This window comes from Lynx rufus, unplaced genomic scaffold (genome assembly GCF_022079265.1).
Source record: "Lynx rufus isolate CCGP_SWC_20201006 ecotype Redwood Valley unplaced genomic scaffold, mLynRuf1.p SCAF_3, whole genome shotgun sequence".
NCBI classification, from domain to species: domain Eukaryota; kingdom Metazoa; phylum Chordata; class Mammalia; order Carnivora; family Felidae; genus Lynx; species Lynx rufus.
This window is the reverse complement of record NW_025814845.1, coordinates 42206106-42219454: the sequence shown is the minus strand read 5'-3', so window position 1 is coordinate 42219454 and position 13349 is coordinate 42206106. Positions and strand designations below refer to the sequence as shown.

The 13349-nt window shown below is 41.6% G+C and overlaps 1 protein-coding gene across 12 annotated transcripts in view; it reads right to left on the bottom strand.

Annotated features, from left to right (window-relative positions):
- The window catches only part of CRACD (capping protein inhibiting regulator of actin dynamics), a 271856-nt gene that overhangs the window by 39037 nt on the left and 219470 nt on the right, over nucleotides 1-13349 (bottom strand). The window contains exon 6 of one of the 12 annotated variants that reach the window (XM_047090892.1): nucleotides 4506-4570. The exons of 9 other annotated variants lie outside the window; for them this stretch is intronic. The gene's annotated coding sequence lies outside the window, so the exon portion shown is untranslated. Of the gene's footprint in view, nucleotides 1-2998; nucleotides 3015-4433; nucleotides 4571-13349 lie in introns of those variants that run through there. 2 more of the 12 variants (XM_047090898.1, XM_047090899.1) reach the window with 2 other exon arrangements.

The following is a 13349-nucleotide window of genomic DNA, read 5'->3' as shown; positions in this document are numbered from 1 at the left end:
TATAGTTAGTCTTTGTATATTGTTCTTAAAGCTAAATTTATTAATTATAATAATATGTTCTTAGCTAAATTTATTAATTATAATAATATGACTTGATTCTTTTGGGTTTTCTATGAATACAAGCAGGTTGCCTGTGACAAAAGGCAGTTTTATTTCATTATTACTTTTTAAAGTTTATTTATTTATTTTGAAGGAGTGAGCATGTGAGTGTGACCAGGGTAGAGTCAGAAAACCAGGGAGAGAGAGAATCCCAAACAGGCCCCACACTCAGCACAGAGCCCAACATGGGGCTCCATCCCATGACTATGAGACTATGACCCATGCAGAAACCAAGACTCAGATGCCCAACTGACTGAGCCACCCAGGTGGAAGGATTTTAAATCCATCCTTCTTTTTTTCCTTCCTTCTTTCTTTCCTTCCCTCTCTCCCTACCCCCCCCTTCCTTCCTCCCTGCCTTTCTTTTTTTTTTTTGTCACAGTGAATTAGCTAGAACTTCACACAAAGTTGAGCAGAAATCGTGACGGTGGACTTTGACATGTTCTCAAACTAAGCAAAAACGTATTCAATATTTTACCATTAAGTTATGCTGTTACCTATAAAATTTTTGTAGGTTATATTACTGCTTCTTTGAAAAGACAGGCAGTCTATCATCTTTTTTCTTTATTTTAAATTTATTTACATTCAAGTTAGTTAATATACAGTATAGTATTGGTTTCAGGAGTAGAACCCAGTGATTCATCACTTACATATAATACCCAGTGCTCATCTCAACAAGTGCCCTCCTTAATTCCCATCACCCATTTAACCCATCCCCCCCACCTACGTCTCCTCTAGAAACCCCAGTTTGTTCTCTGTATTTAAGAGTCTCTTATGGTTTGGTTCCCTCTCTGTTTTTATCTTATTTTTACTTCCCTTCCCCTATGTTTATCTATTGTGTTTTGTTAATTCAACATATGAGTGAAATCATATGCTATTTGTCTTACTCTGCCTGACTTATTTCACTTAGTATAATACACTCTAGTTTCATTCACATTGTTGCAAATGGCAAGATTTCATTCTTTTTGATCGCTGAGTATCATTCCACTGTATATATATACCACATCATCTTTATCCATTCATCAGTCAATGGACATTTGGGCTCTTTCATAATTTGGCAATTGTTGATAATGTTGCTATAGACATTGGGGTGCATATGCCCTTTGAAATCAGCATTTTTGTATCATTTGTATAAAAACCTAGTGGTGCAACTGCTGGGTTGTAAGGTAGTTGAAGACAGTAAGGTACTGGCACAAAAACAGACACATGGATCAATGGAACAGAGAACCCAGAAATGGGCCCACAAATGTATGGCCAACTAATCTTCAACAAAGCAGGAAAGAGTATCCAATGGAAAAAAGTCTCTTTAGCAAATGGTGCTGAGAAAACTGGACAGCGACATGCAGAAGAATGAAGCTGGACCACTTTCTCACACCATACAAAAAATAAATTCAAAATGGATGAAAGACCTAAATGTGAAACAGGAAACCATCAAAATCCTAGAGGAGAAAACAGGCAACAACCTCTTTGGCCTCAGCTGCAGCAGCTTCTTACTAGACAAGTCTCTGGATGCAAGGGAAACAAAAGCAAAAATGAACTATTGGGACCTCATCAAGATAAAAAGCTTCTGCACTGCAAGGCAATGGATGGAATGGGAGAAGATATTTACAAATGACATATCAGATAAAGGGTTAGTATCCAAAATCTATAAAGAACTTATCAAACTCAACACCCCAAAAACCAAATAATCCAGTGAAGAAATGGGCAGAAGACATGAATAGACACTTGTCCAAAGAAGACATCCAGATGGCTAACAGACACACGAAAAGATGTTCAACATCACTCATCATCAGAGAAAGACAAATCAAAGCCACAAAGAGATGCCACTTATCAGAATGGCTAAAACTGACAACTCAGGCAACAACAGATGTTGGCGAGGATGTGGAGAGAGGGAACACTTTTGCCCTGTTGATGGGAATGCAAACTGGTACAGCCACTCTGGAAAACAGTATGGAGGTTCCTCAAAAAATATCATCTTTTATTTATAGCTGATACTAAGGTTTTTCCCTTTGCCTTGATTGTAGCAGTTTTACTCTGCTGTGGGCAGGTATGGATTTCCTCTACTTTATCCAGCTGGGGATATATAGTAATTTCTTAAACCTGTTGCTTGGTGTCTTTCATCACTTTTGGAAAATTCTAAGCCACTATTCCTTCAAATGTTGCTTCTACTCCCTTTTTCCTTTATTTCCCCACCCCCTGATTTCTCTAACGTTAGAATGCTTCCCTATAAGCCATATGCCCTTATGCTATTTTCTGTACCTGTCATTCTTTTTACTCAATATGATTCAGTCTGGATTTTTCTACAGTACTTGCCTTCAGGTCATTAATTCTCTCTCTGTGTCAAATCTGTTAAAATTACCTATTGAGTGCTTAATTTCAGTAGCATTTTTCATATCTAGATTTCCATTTGATTGTTTTTAATGGATTCTAGTTGTCTGGTAAAATTCTCTATCTTGTCAATTATTCAACTGAATATATTAATCACAATTATTTAAGTATCTCTATCTGAATCTTCAATATCTTTATCACCTGTGGGTCTACTTCTATTATTTTGTTTTTCTCATGGTCTGATTCTCAGCTGCCTGGTAATTTTTTGATTGAATTCTATATATCATGAATGAAACATTGTTGAGGCTGGGTTCTCTCTTTCCAGAGAGGTTTCACCCACTCCTTCAGCCATCGGCAGAGGAGCAGACCACCTGAATCCAATCAGGGACTGAGCGGATCATGGCTAGTAAGCAACCTTTGTAAGGCTCAGACTACTTCTGCTTTTCCCCACTTCTAGGGTATAGGCCTCCTGTTGTCCCAACTGACAGCCTGGATTGCTTCCTAAGGTCCCCCTTCTTGCTAGTCCCTAAATCCCTATTTTCATCTTTCCAACACCACAGAATGTCTGCCTTACCTTTCAGCCTCTATTTCTGTTCAGCTTTATCAACAAATTTGTCAAAAGGAAAACTGTTGCCCAGATTTAGATTCATTCTTCTGAGTTTCTCTTCCCTTGAGCATTTCAGTCCCTTAAGTCCTGGCTATCTTGGCAGCCTCTAACTCCAATTTTTGTATTCCAGGCTCCAGGAGATTGCCTACAGCTCTGTTGCCTTCTCTTCCTCTTGCCAGTCACCCTCCAGCTTCTTGGTCTCTTGCTCTTTCCCAACAGTCAATGCTCACAGGAGAGAAGCAATATGCAGAAAGTTGGGCTCATCTCAGTGGGCTTCCATTCTCTCCAGGAACTCATTGTTCAAGTCTGGTGCACTAGAAGCAATATGATGTCTTCAAACAGATGTCTTTGTTTTAATATTCTATCTGTATTTCTTGTTGTTCTTGGTGGGAGTTCTGATTTGCTACAAACTACTTCATCACAGCCAGAAGTAGAAATGATTAAATAACTTTTTGATATTAAATTTCTACATTTGTCAGAACCTACTTATTTATATGGCCTTTACTCTTGAGGGGATTACTTTTCAAAGTGACCAAAAATATTTCTACCTTTTTATTCTTATATCTGGTTTTTGTCCTATTGTAAAGCTCTGAGAAGAAACAGTGGAGGAGAATGGTACCTGGCTTATTTAGTTACATGGATGAACACTCTCTTCTAAATATTTCTGTTTACATAATTCAAATCAACATTAAATCCTTAGTAATCTGTATAATTTAAAATCTTTGGTAAACATGGTTACCAGTTCTAGCTCCAAACAACTCTACAATATAGATTATTTCCTTTTGTCTGAAGGGGAAGCTGAGACAAAGAGTAGGTAAAAACCCTGCCCAAAGTTCCAGAATTTGAGGCAGGCCTGGAATTCAAACTGAATACACCACGTGTGGAGATCTCAGCTTGAAAATATGTTCTTATGAACAAAGAGCTTGGTAGAATCATTGTCCTTAACAGCTGGGAAATAGGAATTACATGATTGGGAGGTAGTGGGGCAATTTAATACAAATTGTACCTTAGCAGAGTTCATCTGGACTTCTTTATTCTTGACATTTAAAGATCTTTCACAATTGATTGCAAAGCAGGCCAGTCCTCCCCCTTTCTTTTATTATGAGTGAGCCTAGAGGCAGGGGCCTCAAAGCTGCAACTTTCCTTCAGGCTTTATGTTCTCAAATGGAAAAAAAGGGGCTTCCTGTGTGGGAACCTTCTCTTCAGATGTTGAGAACACAGAGCAGCCTCTTGATCATGAGAAGAGATGTATAAAGACCTCTAAAATCCCCCAGATTTTTAACTTCTAACTGAAGGATTGTCAATACATTAAACAGTCATTTAAATTTAAACAAGATCTGAAGTCAAATGCAAAGCACATGTGCTAAAAGCAAACTCTAGTAGGAGAGGAAGAGACACCCACTTGGGAAATTCATAACAACACTGGTCCCTGAGGAACAGTCTTCATTAGTTCAGGGAAGAATCATAGCCACACCTTAGAAGGGTTGGAGAAATGGTCCCTTTGGACTTGGAGGTCCAGGCAGCAGAAGTTCCTGGGCCCTATGGACAAAAAGCATGGCTGAGATGTCATAACTCTCATTTCTGTATCTGTCCTGGCTTTGTTGCTGTTGTCACTGATGTAATTGTTATTGGTGAAGAGGTTCAGATTTCAAACATCTAATCAGAGGCATCCAGTCAGCCCATAGACATCGAGCTTTTGGTCTTTCCCTTCAACTTCGACTCCTATGTTACCTTTTCAAAGGCACAGATGATAGAATGACCTGCTCTACTCTTCGGGTTTTAACAACCACTTTAAAAAACTGTCTACGTGTCTCCAATACTACATGCTCTTCTCTCTCTATGTCTCTAGCCACATGGTGGAGCTGGCTACCTGGATGTCCCACTGTCTACAAACTCAACATCAGCAGTGAAACCAAAGTCATCAGTGTTTCCCACAAAACCTACATCTTTCCTATTTCTTTGTTACTGTCATCCCTCAGGCTCCGTGAGGTATGATTTTACGAGAGGTCAGGTCCAGGTTAGGGGAGAGCTATAGGGCACTGGACATTAATAAATAACATCATCTGTCCTTTCAGTTCAGAATTCCTTCAAAAACAATGTGGAAATCAAGGGGTAGGACTAAAGACCCCAAGCTGCAAGACCCACTCCAAGCCTGCACTCCATTCTGCCTGCCCACGCTCCTCTCCTGCTGTGCTCGGAGGCACAGGCCGCTGCTCGCCACATCTCCAGTGCATCTCTACAAGGAAGCTAGCAGCTGGAGGGGGAGCTGCTAGTCTGGGGCACCATCCACTGTGACAGATGGCAGTCCTCGTACAGCCAACAGTCCAGGCTCAAAGGGCCTTCTGTGATGACGGAGTCCATGACAACAGGAGCCGAGGTCCCAGAAGGCGAGAGAGAGAGAGACTTGATCAAGACAGAACCGAAACCAGAACTCAGGCTCCTGAGTCACAGCTGACAGAGCTTTCCATTTTAACTCTCCATGTTTGTAGATATTTGGATTTCTTTGGGAACAAAGACACTATGTGAATAGCTGCCAGCCCACGGTAAGAATGTAGTGTTAAGAGACTCTCAGTTCACCCACGACTGCAAATCTTATATAAAAGAAGGTGAGCCAGTTTTACTGCTTAAATACCAACTCTGTCAACACCAAATGAGATCCCAGCATCCGTGATTTTTTTTTGTATTTACATAATATTGACTGAGATTTTTTTTGTTATAGTAAAATATACTTAAAATCTATTATTTTAGCCAGTTTTAAATGTATGGTTCAGTGGCATTAAGTACATTCACAAGAACCCATCTAGAACTTTTCGTCATCCCAAACTGAAACTCTATACCCATTCAACAATAACTATCCATCTCCCCCCTTCCCCTAGCCCCTGATAACCATTATCCTCCTTTCTATGTCTACAAATTTGACTATTCCAGGTACCTCCTATAAGTGGAATCATACAACATTTGTCCTTTTGTGTCTGGCTTATTTCACTTAGCATAGTATCTTCAAGGTTTATCCATGTAGCATGTGTCAGAATTTCATTTTTTTTTTTTTTAGAATTTCATCATTGTTGAAGGTTGAATAATATTCTACTACATCTAGAATATATCACATTTTGTTTACCCATTCATCTGTGGATAAACATTTTGTTTCAACTTTTTGGCCAATGTGACTTAACGCTGCTATGATCAGTGGTATTAATCAAGATTTTTTTAAAAAGTTTATTTATTTTGAGAGAGCAATAGTGTGAGTAGGGGAGGGGCAGAGAGAGAGAGGGAGAGAGAGGATCCCAAGCAGGCTCCTCACTGTCAGCACAGAGCTCAGCATGGAGCTCAGACTCACCAAACTGTGAGATCATGATCTGAGCCAAAATCAAGAGATGGACACTCAATCAACTGAGCTACCAAGGCACCCCTTAAGATTTTAAAAAATGTATGAATACCGTATCATGACTCATAACTATGTGTAGACATGGCTGAAAGATAAGTAGGTATGGCCTATGTCCTCATTTCACACTGAAGATTTGACATTTACATCACTTTCATATCCCCTACCCAAATGAAAGTCACTCTCTGTAAAGATTAGTATAGACTTTACAGGACAAAAAAAGGAAAAAAAAAAAGGAGGAAGAGAAGAGGGAGGAAGAAGAGAGAACTTCTTGATATTTGCCTAAAATCATGGGAAATTTGGAGGTGAAATGCTTGAAAAGCTAATAGTGGTATCTGAGTCACAGAGCAACAGTCCCTAGGGTTCAGCCCAGGAGGTTGAAACACCATGAACAGGACTATTGACTGAAGACCAGAGGATTCTAATAGGTTGAGTCAATTCTACAAGAAGGTGTGATTATTAGCACTGAGACAAACTTGGAGTGGCTTAGGGGGTCTTGTTCTATCTACATCTTATTATATTTAAAGACCTTTGATCTAAGTCATTATGGATTTGGAAGGAGAGGAAGAAAGACACTGCTGTTCCTCCCCAACTCCACCTCTTTCTCTTTCATTTACCCAGAGTCAGATGTACTGACTGTCATAATTCTACCTAGAAGCTCTAAAGGGCATTGAAGATGAAATAATATATGCACCCAAATAATATGGGTGCACTTGGCAGCACACTGACCAAAATGTAGGGCTGTTTTGAAGGGCCCATTTCTGTGCTTGAAGTTGTAAAAGATTTCAGAAAACTCAGCTGAGGTCTGAATGCGTTATAACCCCACTCTGCTGTAATACACAGAATTGGGTTATTATGCTAGTAACCATGCCAAAAACAATATAAAGTTCACACACTTAACCTCTGCCCAGGAGAAGCTTTATTTTTATTATTTTTAATTTTAAAACTACTTGAGATTCTAAAATCACTGCAAATGTGGTATGAAGAACTTTTGTTTTCCTGGACCTCTGGAGGCAAGTGTCTGGCACGGTGCTCTCATCCCCAACCCAGGTGGACAATGGAGGCTCAAGCTTTGTTCTTGGACATGTAAAAAGACGTGTGCGGGAGACCTCAGAAGCAAGTGGAAGAACCGCTAAGGGCAGTTTAAGGGCCAATGAGTGTCTAATTGTCACTGTTACCCTGGTTTGACCTCCAGCCTGTTGTAATATGATTGACATCTATAAATGGTCTCCAACTGAAGTCCTCTGCAATTCCACTTCCTCTCAAACCCTGCACTAACTTTAAAGTAGTTAATTTGCCAGGTCAGAAACTTCCAGTGGTTCCCTTTTGCTAAAATCTTATGAGATGAAGCTGCTACGTTGCTGGCCCACAAAGCTCTGCATGACAGGGCTCCAAACTTCTCTGGCTCTATGATGGAGGGCATGTAGTGGAGGGAGTTTGTGCTCAGACTCCATGTGTGAGTCTGCCTACCACTGAAACCCGGTTCTACCCCTTACCAGCTGTGTGGCCTTCGGCAAGTCACTAAATCTCTACGTGTCTCAGTTTCCCTATCTGTAAATGGGGATGATAACAGGACCACCCTCACGAAGCTACTGTTAGGATTAAATGAGTTATAGTATGTAAAGCACTGAGAACAGTGTAAGCATTTACATAAGTGTTACCCATTACTATCAAATGTTACCCTACTTCCAGCATCCTGTAAGACAAACCACTCGGTTCCCCAAATACCCTCTCTGGGCTCTATCATTGCATAGGCTCTTCCTCTCCATGGACTGCCCAATGCCAATCTCTTGGTTCAGGCCCTACTCATCCTTCAAGGTCCCGCTCAAATCTTATCAATGCCCCCCCCCCCCCCATACACACAGCCTCTCTTGCTTCCTGGAAAAAAGGCCTGTGCACACATCTCTTACTGTTTTATGTTATGGTTCCTATAATCATGCCTTAAATAAGAGAGAAAATAAAAGTGCTGTGCATATTATAAAGTGCTACACAAATATGATTCCAGCACTAATGGGATCATTTTATCTCCACTACAGTACTTGGAGCTGCATGAGGGCAGGGATCACATCTGTTACCTTTGTTTCTCCCACAGTGCTTCATACAATATAATATGTGAGTAAAGTTTTTCAATGGAAGAGTGAATGACTAATATTGTAGAATAGTTAATCAGATGGGTTTTCCATGGAAAGGTCACTGAGGGAATGGAGAGCCTGAGGCAAATGTGTTGATGGGGGGAGGTGGGGGGGGGTGGAAATATTTTCAGACCATGCGCATTTTTCAGGTATGGCAGGCCTGTGCCGGAGGCCATTGTGGGAGACTCTGAGAAGCCAGCTGGTGGGCAAGTCAGGAGGATGTTCAGCATCTTTAAAGGCTTCTTCTGGGGACTTCTTTTTAATTCAAACCAGGGAAGTGTTCCAGGCTTTGCTTCCTACCTTCTGTGTCACACCCTCCCCCCCCCCCCCCCCCCCCAGGTTTCCTGGTTTCATTCTGTGTCTTCACACAGAAACTAACCTTGTCATGCTCAACCAAAAGAAAATTTACTTAGAAGAACAGTGGGGGATCAAAGAACAAAGGAAACTGGGACCAAAGCTTGGAAAAAGACAGGAGTTAGAACTGTAGCGGTCTGGGCATCAGGAACCACAGCGGCTGCCATGCCACAGGAAGAGCTTGGTTACGGGCTGCCACCATAGTTGTGTCTCTTCCATCCTTGAGCACCTGCCAAGTCCAAGCCCAGGAGAGAAAATCCAACTGGCTGTGGGGGGGTGGGGGGGGGGGTCACATGCTCATGCCAGGCTGCAGCTGGGGGGAAGTGGAGGATCTGGCCCTTTTGGCTTCTGTCATAGAGGCAGATACTGTGTCCTATTAGAGGTATACACAGAGAGGCAAACTTGATAACTTGGGGAAAAAAATAGGCAAAAACTGTTGGGAAGGGAAACTAAATGCTGACAGTTAAGTACCAAAAACAACCACCACACCGTATTTCTCATTCTGTATCTTGACTCTCCTTTCCAACCTAGCCCACCTGGATGGATAACTTTTCTGAAAAGCACTATGGTGTTTTGATTCTGCTTCTCTTGCAAGAGGCTGACTTTTCTTTCTTGGTGACGTGTGCTGTGCCTGAGAGCCAAGGATGCCATTCCCCATGCTACTGGGATGCCTAAGCCCAGGTCCAGGGCCCTGTAGCCATGCTTATTGGCAGAAGCAGTAGAGATCAGACAGAGGGTACATGACGGGACTGTGGCCTGGAACTCAGGGCACCAGAAGCAGAGTCACAGTAGAAAGAGAAGGTGAGAAGGAAAGCAAAACAAAGTTAGCCCTGTAGTCATGCCATTCCATCCCTCACCCATATGCACTTAGTGCCGAGGATCCTGAACAGGAGTCAGGAAGGGTCACCTCCATTTTAAGTTCTGTTGACTGGAACTACTGTCTGTAGCAGGGTCTGGTGTGGAAGGAACAAAAAAAAGTGAGAGAGAGTATCATGGAGGAGGCGTTTCTGGAAAAGCTCTTCTCATTCACAAAACATGACAGAAGACAGGGAAGGTCCCCTTTCTGTCTCCCGCCTTTGTTGCCTGCATATAACAGGTGACACCTGACAGCCATTTGGGGGCTATGAAGGGACAAACCTGGGGACAAGAGACTACTCCCTGAGGAAGAGCAAAAAAAGAATCAGACCAGTTCTTGATGCCTTTGCTGAGTTACTTCATTAATGGACTTTGAAACTTGACAAGTCCTCCAGACTTTCAGGTACATCAGGTACTATATTTCATTACTGTTGAAGATACTAGTTGTGTTAGAAATAATCCTAACCTGATACAGCCTTCTAGCCACTACTCTACACACCAGGCACATTCTAAGATGCCACTGACATCATCTAACCTTGGAGTATGAGCCCACAGAGGGAAATTCTCCCCACACACAAAAGGAGAGGGCTTTCTGCAGCTGCACAGTTAACACATGTCTTGGGCCAGCCCTCCTATTCCTATCCTTTGTCTTTTTTGGACAAGCATCATGTAATTTGGGACCACAGATATTGGGTAATTACCATAGCAATGATTAGGGATTCACTTCAGGAATAAGGAAATATAATTATAGTCTCATTGCAGCTTGTTTCCATGACAACAGGGGCATTTGCAATTGATCAGCAGTTTTCTTCTAAACAGATCCGTGAGTCTCATTCAAATGAAATGCTAAAGAGCAATTAAGTATCCTCATCGAACAAACTAGAGTTGCTGGAAGAGACTGGAGTCAATATATTTTGTGTGGCATCATGGAAGCTCATCCCAGACTTCGGTATTCTATGAAAATATATGGTACCCAATAGGCTATGGAGCCTAATTATTACAACAGAAACAGGGCAGTTCAAAAAAATTCAAGGAAGAGGAGGGAATTTGGGGATCTTAAATGCATGCACTCTTAGAACTAGAAATCAAAGATCACTTACTCCAGTCCCTAAGCTTAGTCCTGTGTCTCCATCACATAGGATGAGCAATTGTCTAACCCGCCAGGAGAATTCTGCAAGGACTCCACGAGTTTGCATGCTGTCTGTTCCACTCCTCAGTTGCTCCACCTGGACAAAGATCTTTTCATAAACCTCTCTACTCATCATCTGAATCAACTGAGTTTTGGTCTATGCTCTGGAAATAGAAAACTAGTATCCACATCCTCTTTGTATCAGTAATAACATTACCCTGCATTTGTAAAGTGCTATTTTATAGCAGGTAGTGTAATGTCACATGCATTTTTTTGGTCCTCATAATAAGTGGGGAAAGAGCGTGGAGAGAGCATATCCATTTAACAGATGAAGGGCCTGGCTTGGGTCAGATCACACAGCTCACGAGTGAAAGCAGCTGCATGCACATGAGACTCTGGCTGCTGATCTGTTGCTCTCCCACACAGTGTATCATCAACCTTCATCCCCTCTAAACTTACTCAGTCCAGCTCCATTAGTTTTCCTGCTTAGTCCCTAAATTTCATTGAGTGGTTTTGTATATCTTTCCTAGTCCCAATTCAATCAGCACATCACAGGTTCGTATGGGTAGAGGATAAATGATCAAGTAGTCTAAGTCTTTTCTGACTTGACCTTCTGAAAAGCAGCAAGGCCAAGTGAAACAAGGTACAACATGGGTAATCAGGGAGCCTGAACTCCACTGTCATTTCACTGGTGACATGTCTCACTATGCTGTCACCATGTACAGTGATACTCTGTACCATGGTGGGAAACTGAAGGATGAATCTGCTAAACGTTGACTTGTACAGTGGGAAGAGTTGGTATGGCAAAAAAGAGCAGTATTTGTACATTTAGTAAATGAATAATCTGAATGCCTGCTATGGCCCAGGCACAATTCTAAAGCCTGGAAATACAATGGGTACCCTACAGGCCTACCTTTGTGGGAAGGTAAAGGAAACTGAGAACAATGGCAGGGAGGCCTGATCTAGGCTAAGGGGGTCAGAGTAGGCTTATTCCCTGAGGAAGGCACATTTGTGCAGAAAAGTGAAGGATAAAGAGGAATTAGCGTGCTTGTAAGAGTGCCTGCTTACACCCTCAAGCAAGTGAAGATAGGGTGGGGTTGTTCAAGAGGAAAGGATTACCACATGCAAAATCAGCTGACTGGAATTCTAATCACATCTCTAACATGAACAGCACTGTACTGTGATCTCTTTAAGCCTCAGTGTCCCCATTTCTAAAGTGAAGGTATTGGATCAGGACTAAAAAATTACCTTAGATTTTAACACCGGTGTGCGCGCGCGCGCGCGCGTGTGTGTGTGTGTTTGTGTGTGTGTATCTACTGAATAAGGGTATCATGTAAGTAGAGAGTAGGATTGATATCTCCTTTTGTGTGTATGTGTGAGCAGGGCTGCATGGGGTCAACCATAGGCAATTTTTTCTTCTCTTTATAGTCCAGAGGTCTTTTTTTAAAAAACATCTATCATGCCATGAATTCATACAAACAGATTCCAGCAGCTCAGGCTCCTCTCCACTGGCTCTAACAAAGTGTGCTTCTCTGGGTGGAGCAGGCTGGCACCTGAATCCAAGCATCTTTCTCTTTCACTTCCTTTTTCTGATCATTTTCCCCTCACATGTTTCTAGGAGCTATCTTGGTTCTTAGAGTGCTTAATATGCTCAACATACATACATGAAGTCTCCTGGCAAGAATCTTGTGCAACAGGACCAACAGCATTCTGGGTAATATTATAGACCCTTCCAGTCTTGTCATAGTAACATCTGTGGGGCATTTCCTTTTGATAGTGCCCAATTCCCTTGATGTCTATAATAACACTTTTCTTATAGATTCACATGTATGTGGCCAAATAACAACTTTATGTTTCCTACAAGGCACAGGCAACTATTTTTAAACAGGCAGTCTCAGACATAACCTGTATTTTTTCCCTCATGTCCTCTCTCCCTTCAAGCTGAACACCTCCCTCAATGAAGGGGCTCAACACCCTCAAGCAAATGTGTGCAGCTGCTTCTCCTTCCAAGCCAGCCTGCTGTAGCCTGCAGTGATGTCCTACTTCATAATTATCCCTTTCTGTTCCGCTCCAAATTTCTACCTCCTATTTTAGGGATTTAGGAGAGGAGAATAAGCCCTGAATCTCTCCTGCCTATACAAACTTATCACCTCAGCCAGGTAGGACTTCAACAATGCCACATTCACTACTTTAAAAAAATACATTTACTGAGATATAATTCATGTACCCTAAAATTTCATTCATTCAAAGGGTACATTTCAATGATTTTTAGTATATTCTAAGAATTGGGCTACTATCATCACCACCTAAGTTTAGTTTTTATCATCCCAAAAAGAAACCCCACGCTCATTAACAGTCACCTGCCACCCTACCCCATGCCTGGCAACCACAAATCTTTCTGTCTCAATGAATTTGCCTATTTGAGACATTCATATAAATATAATCATACACTAGGTGGTATTTTCT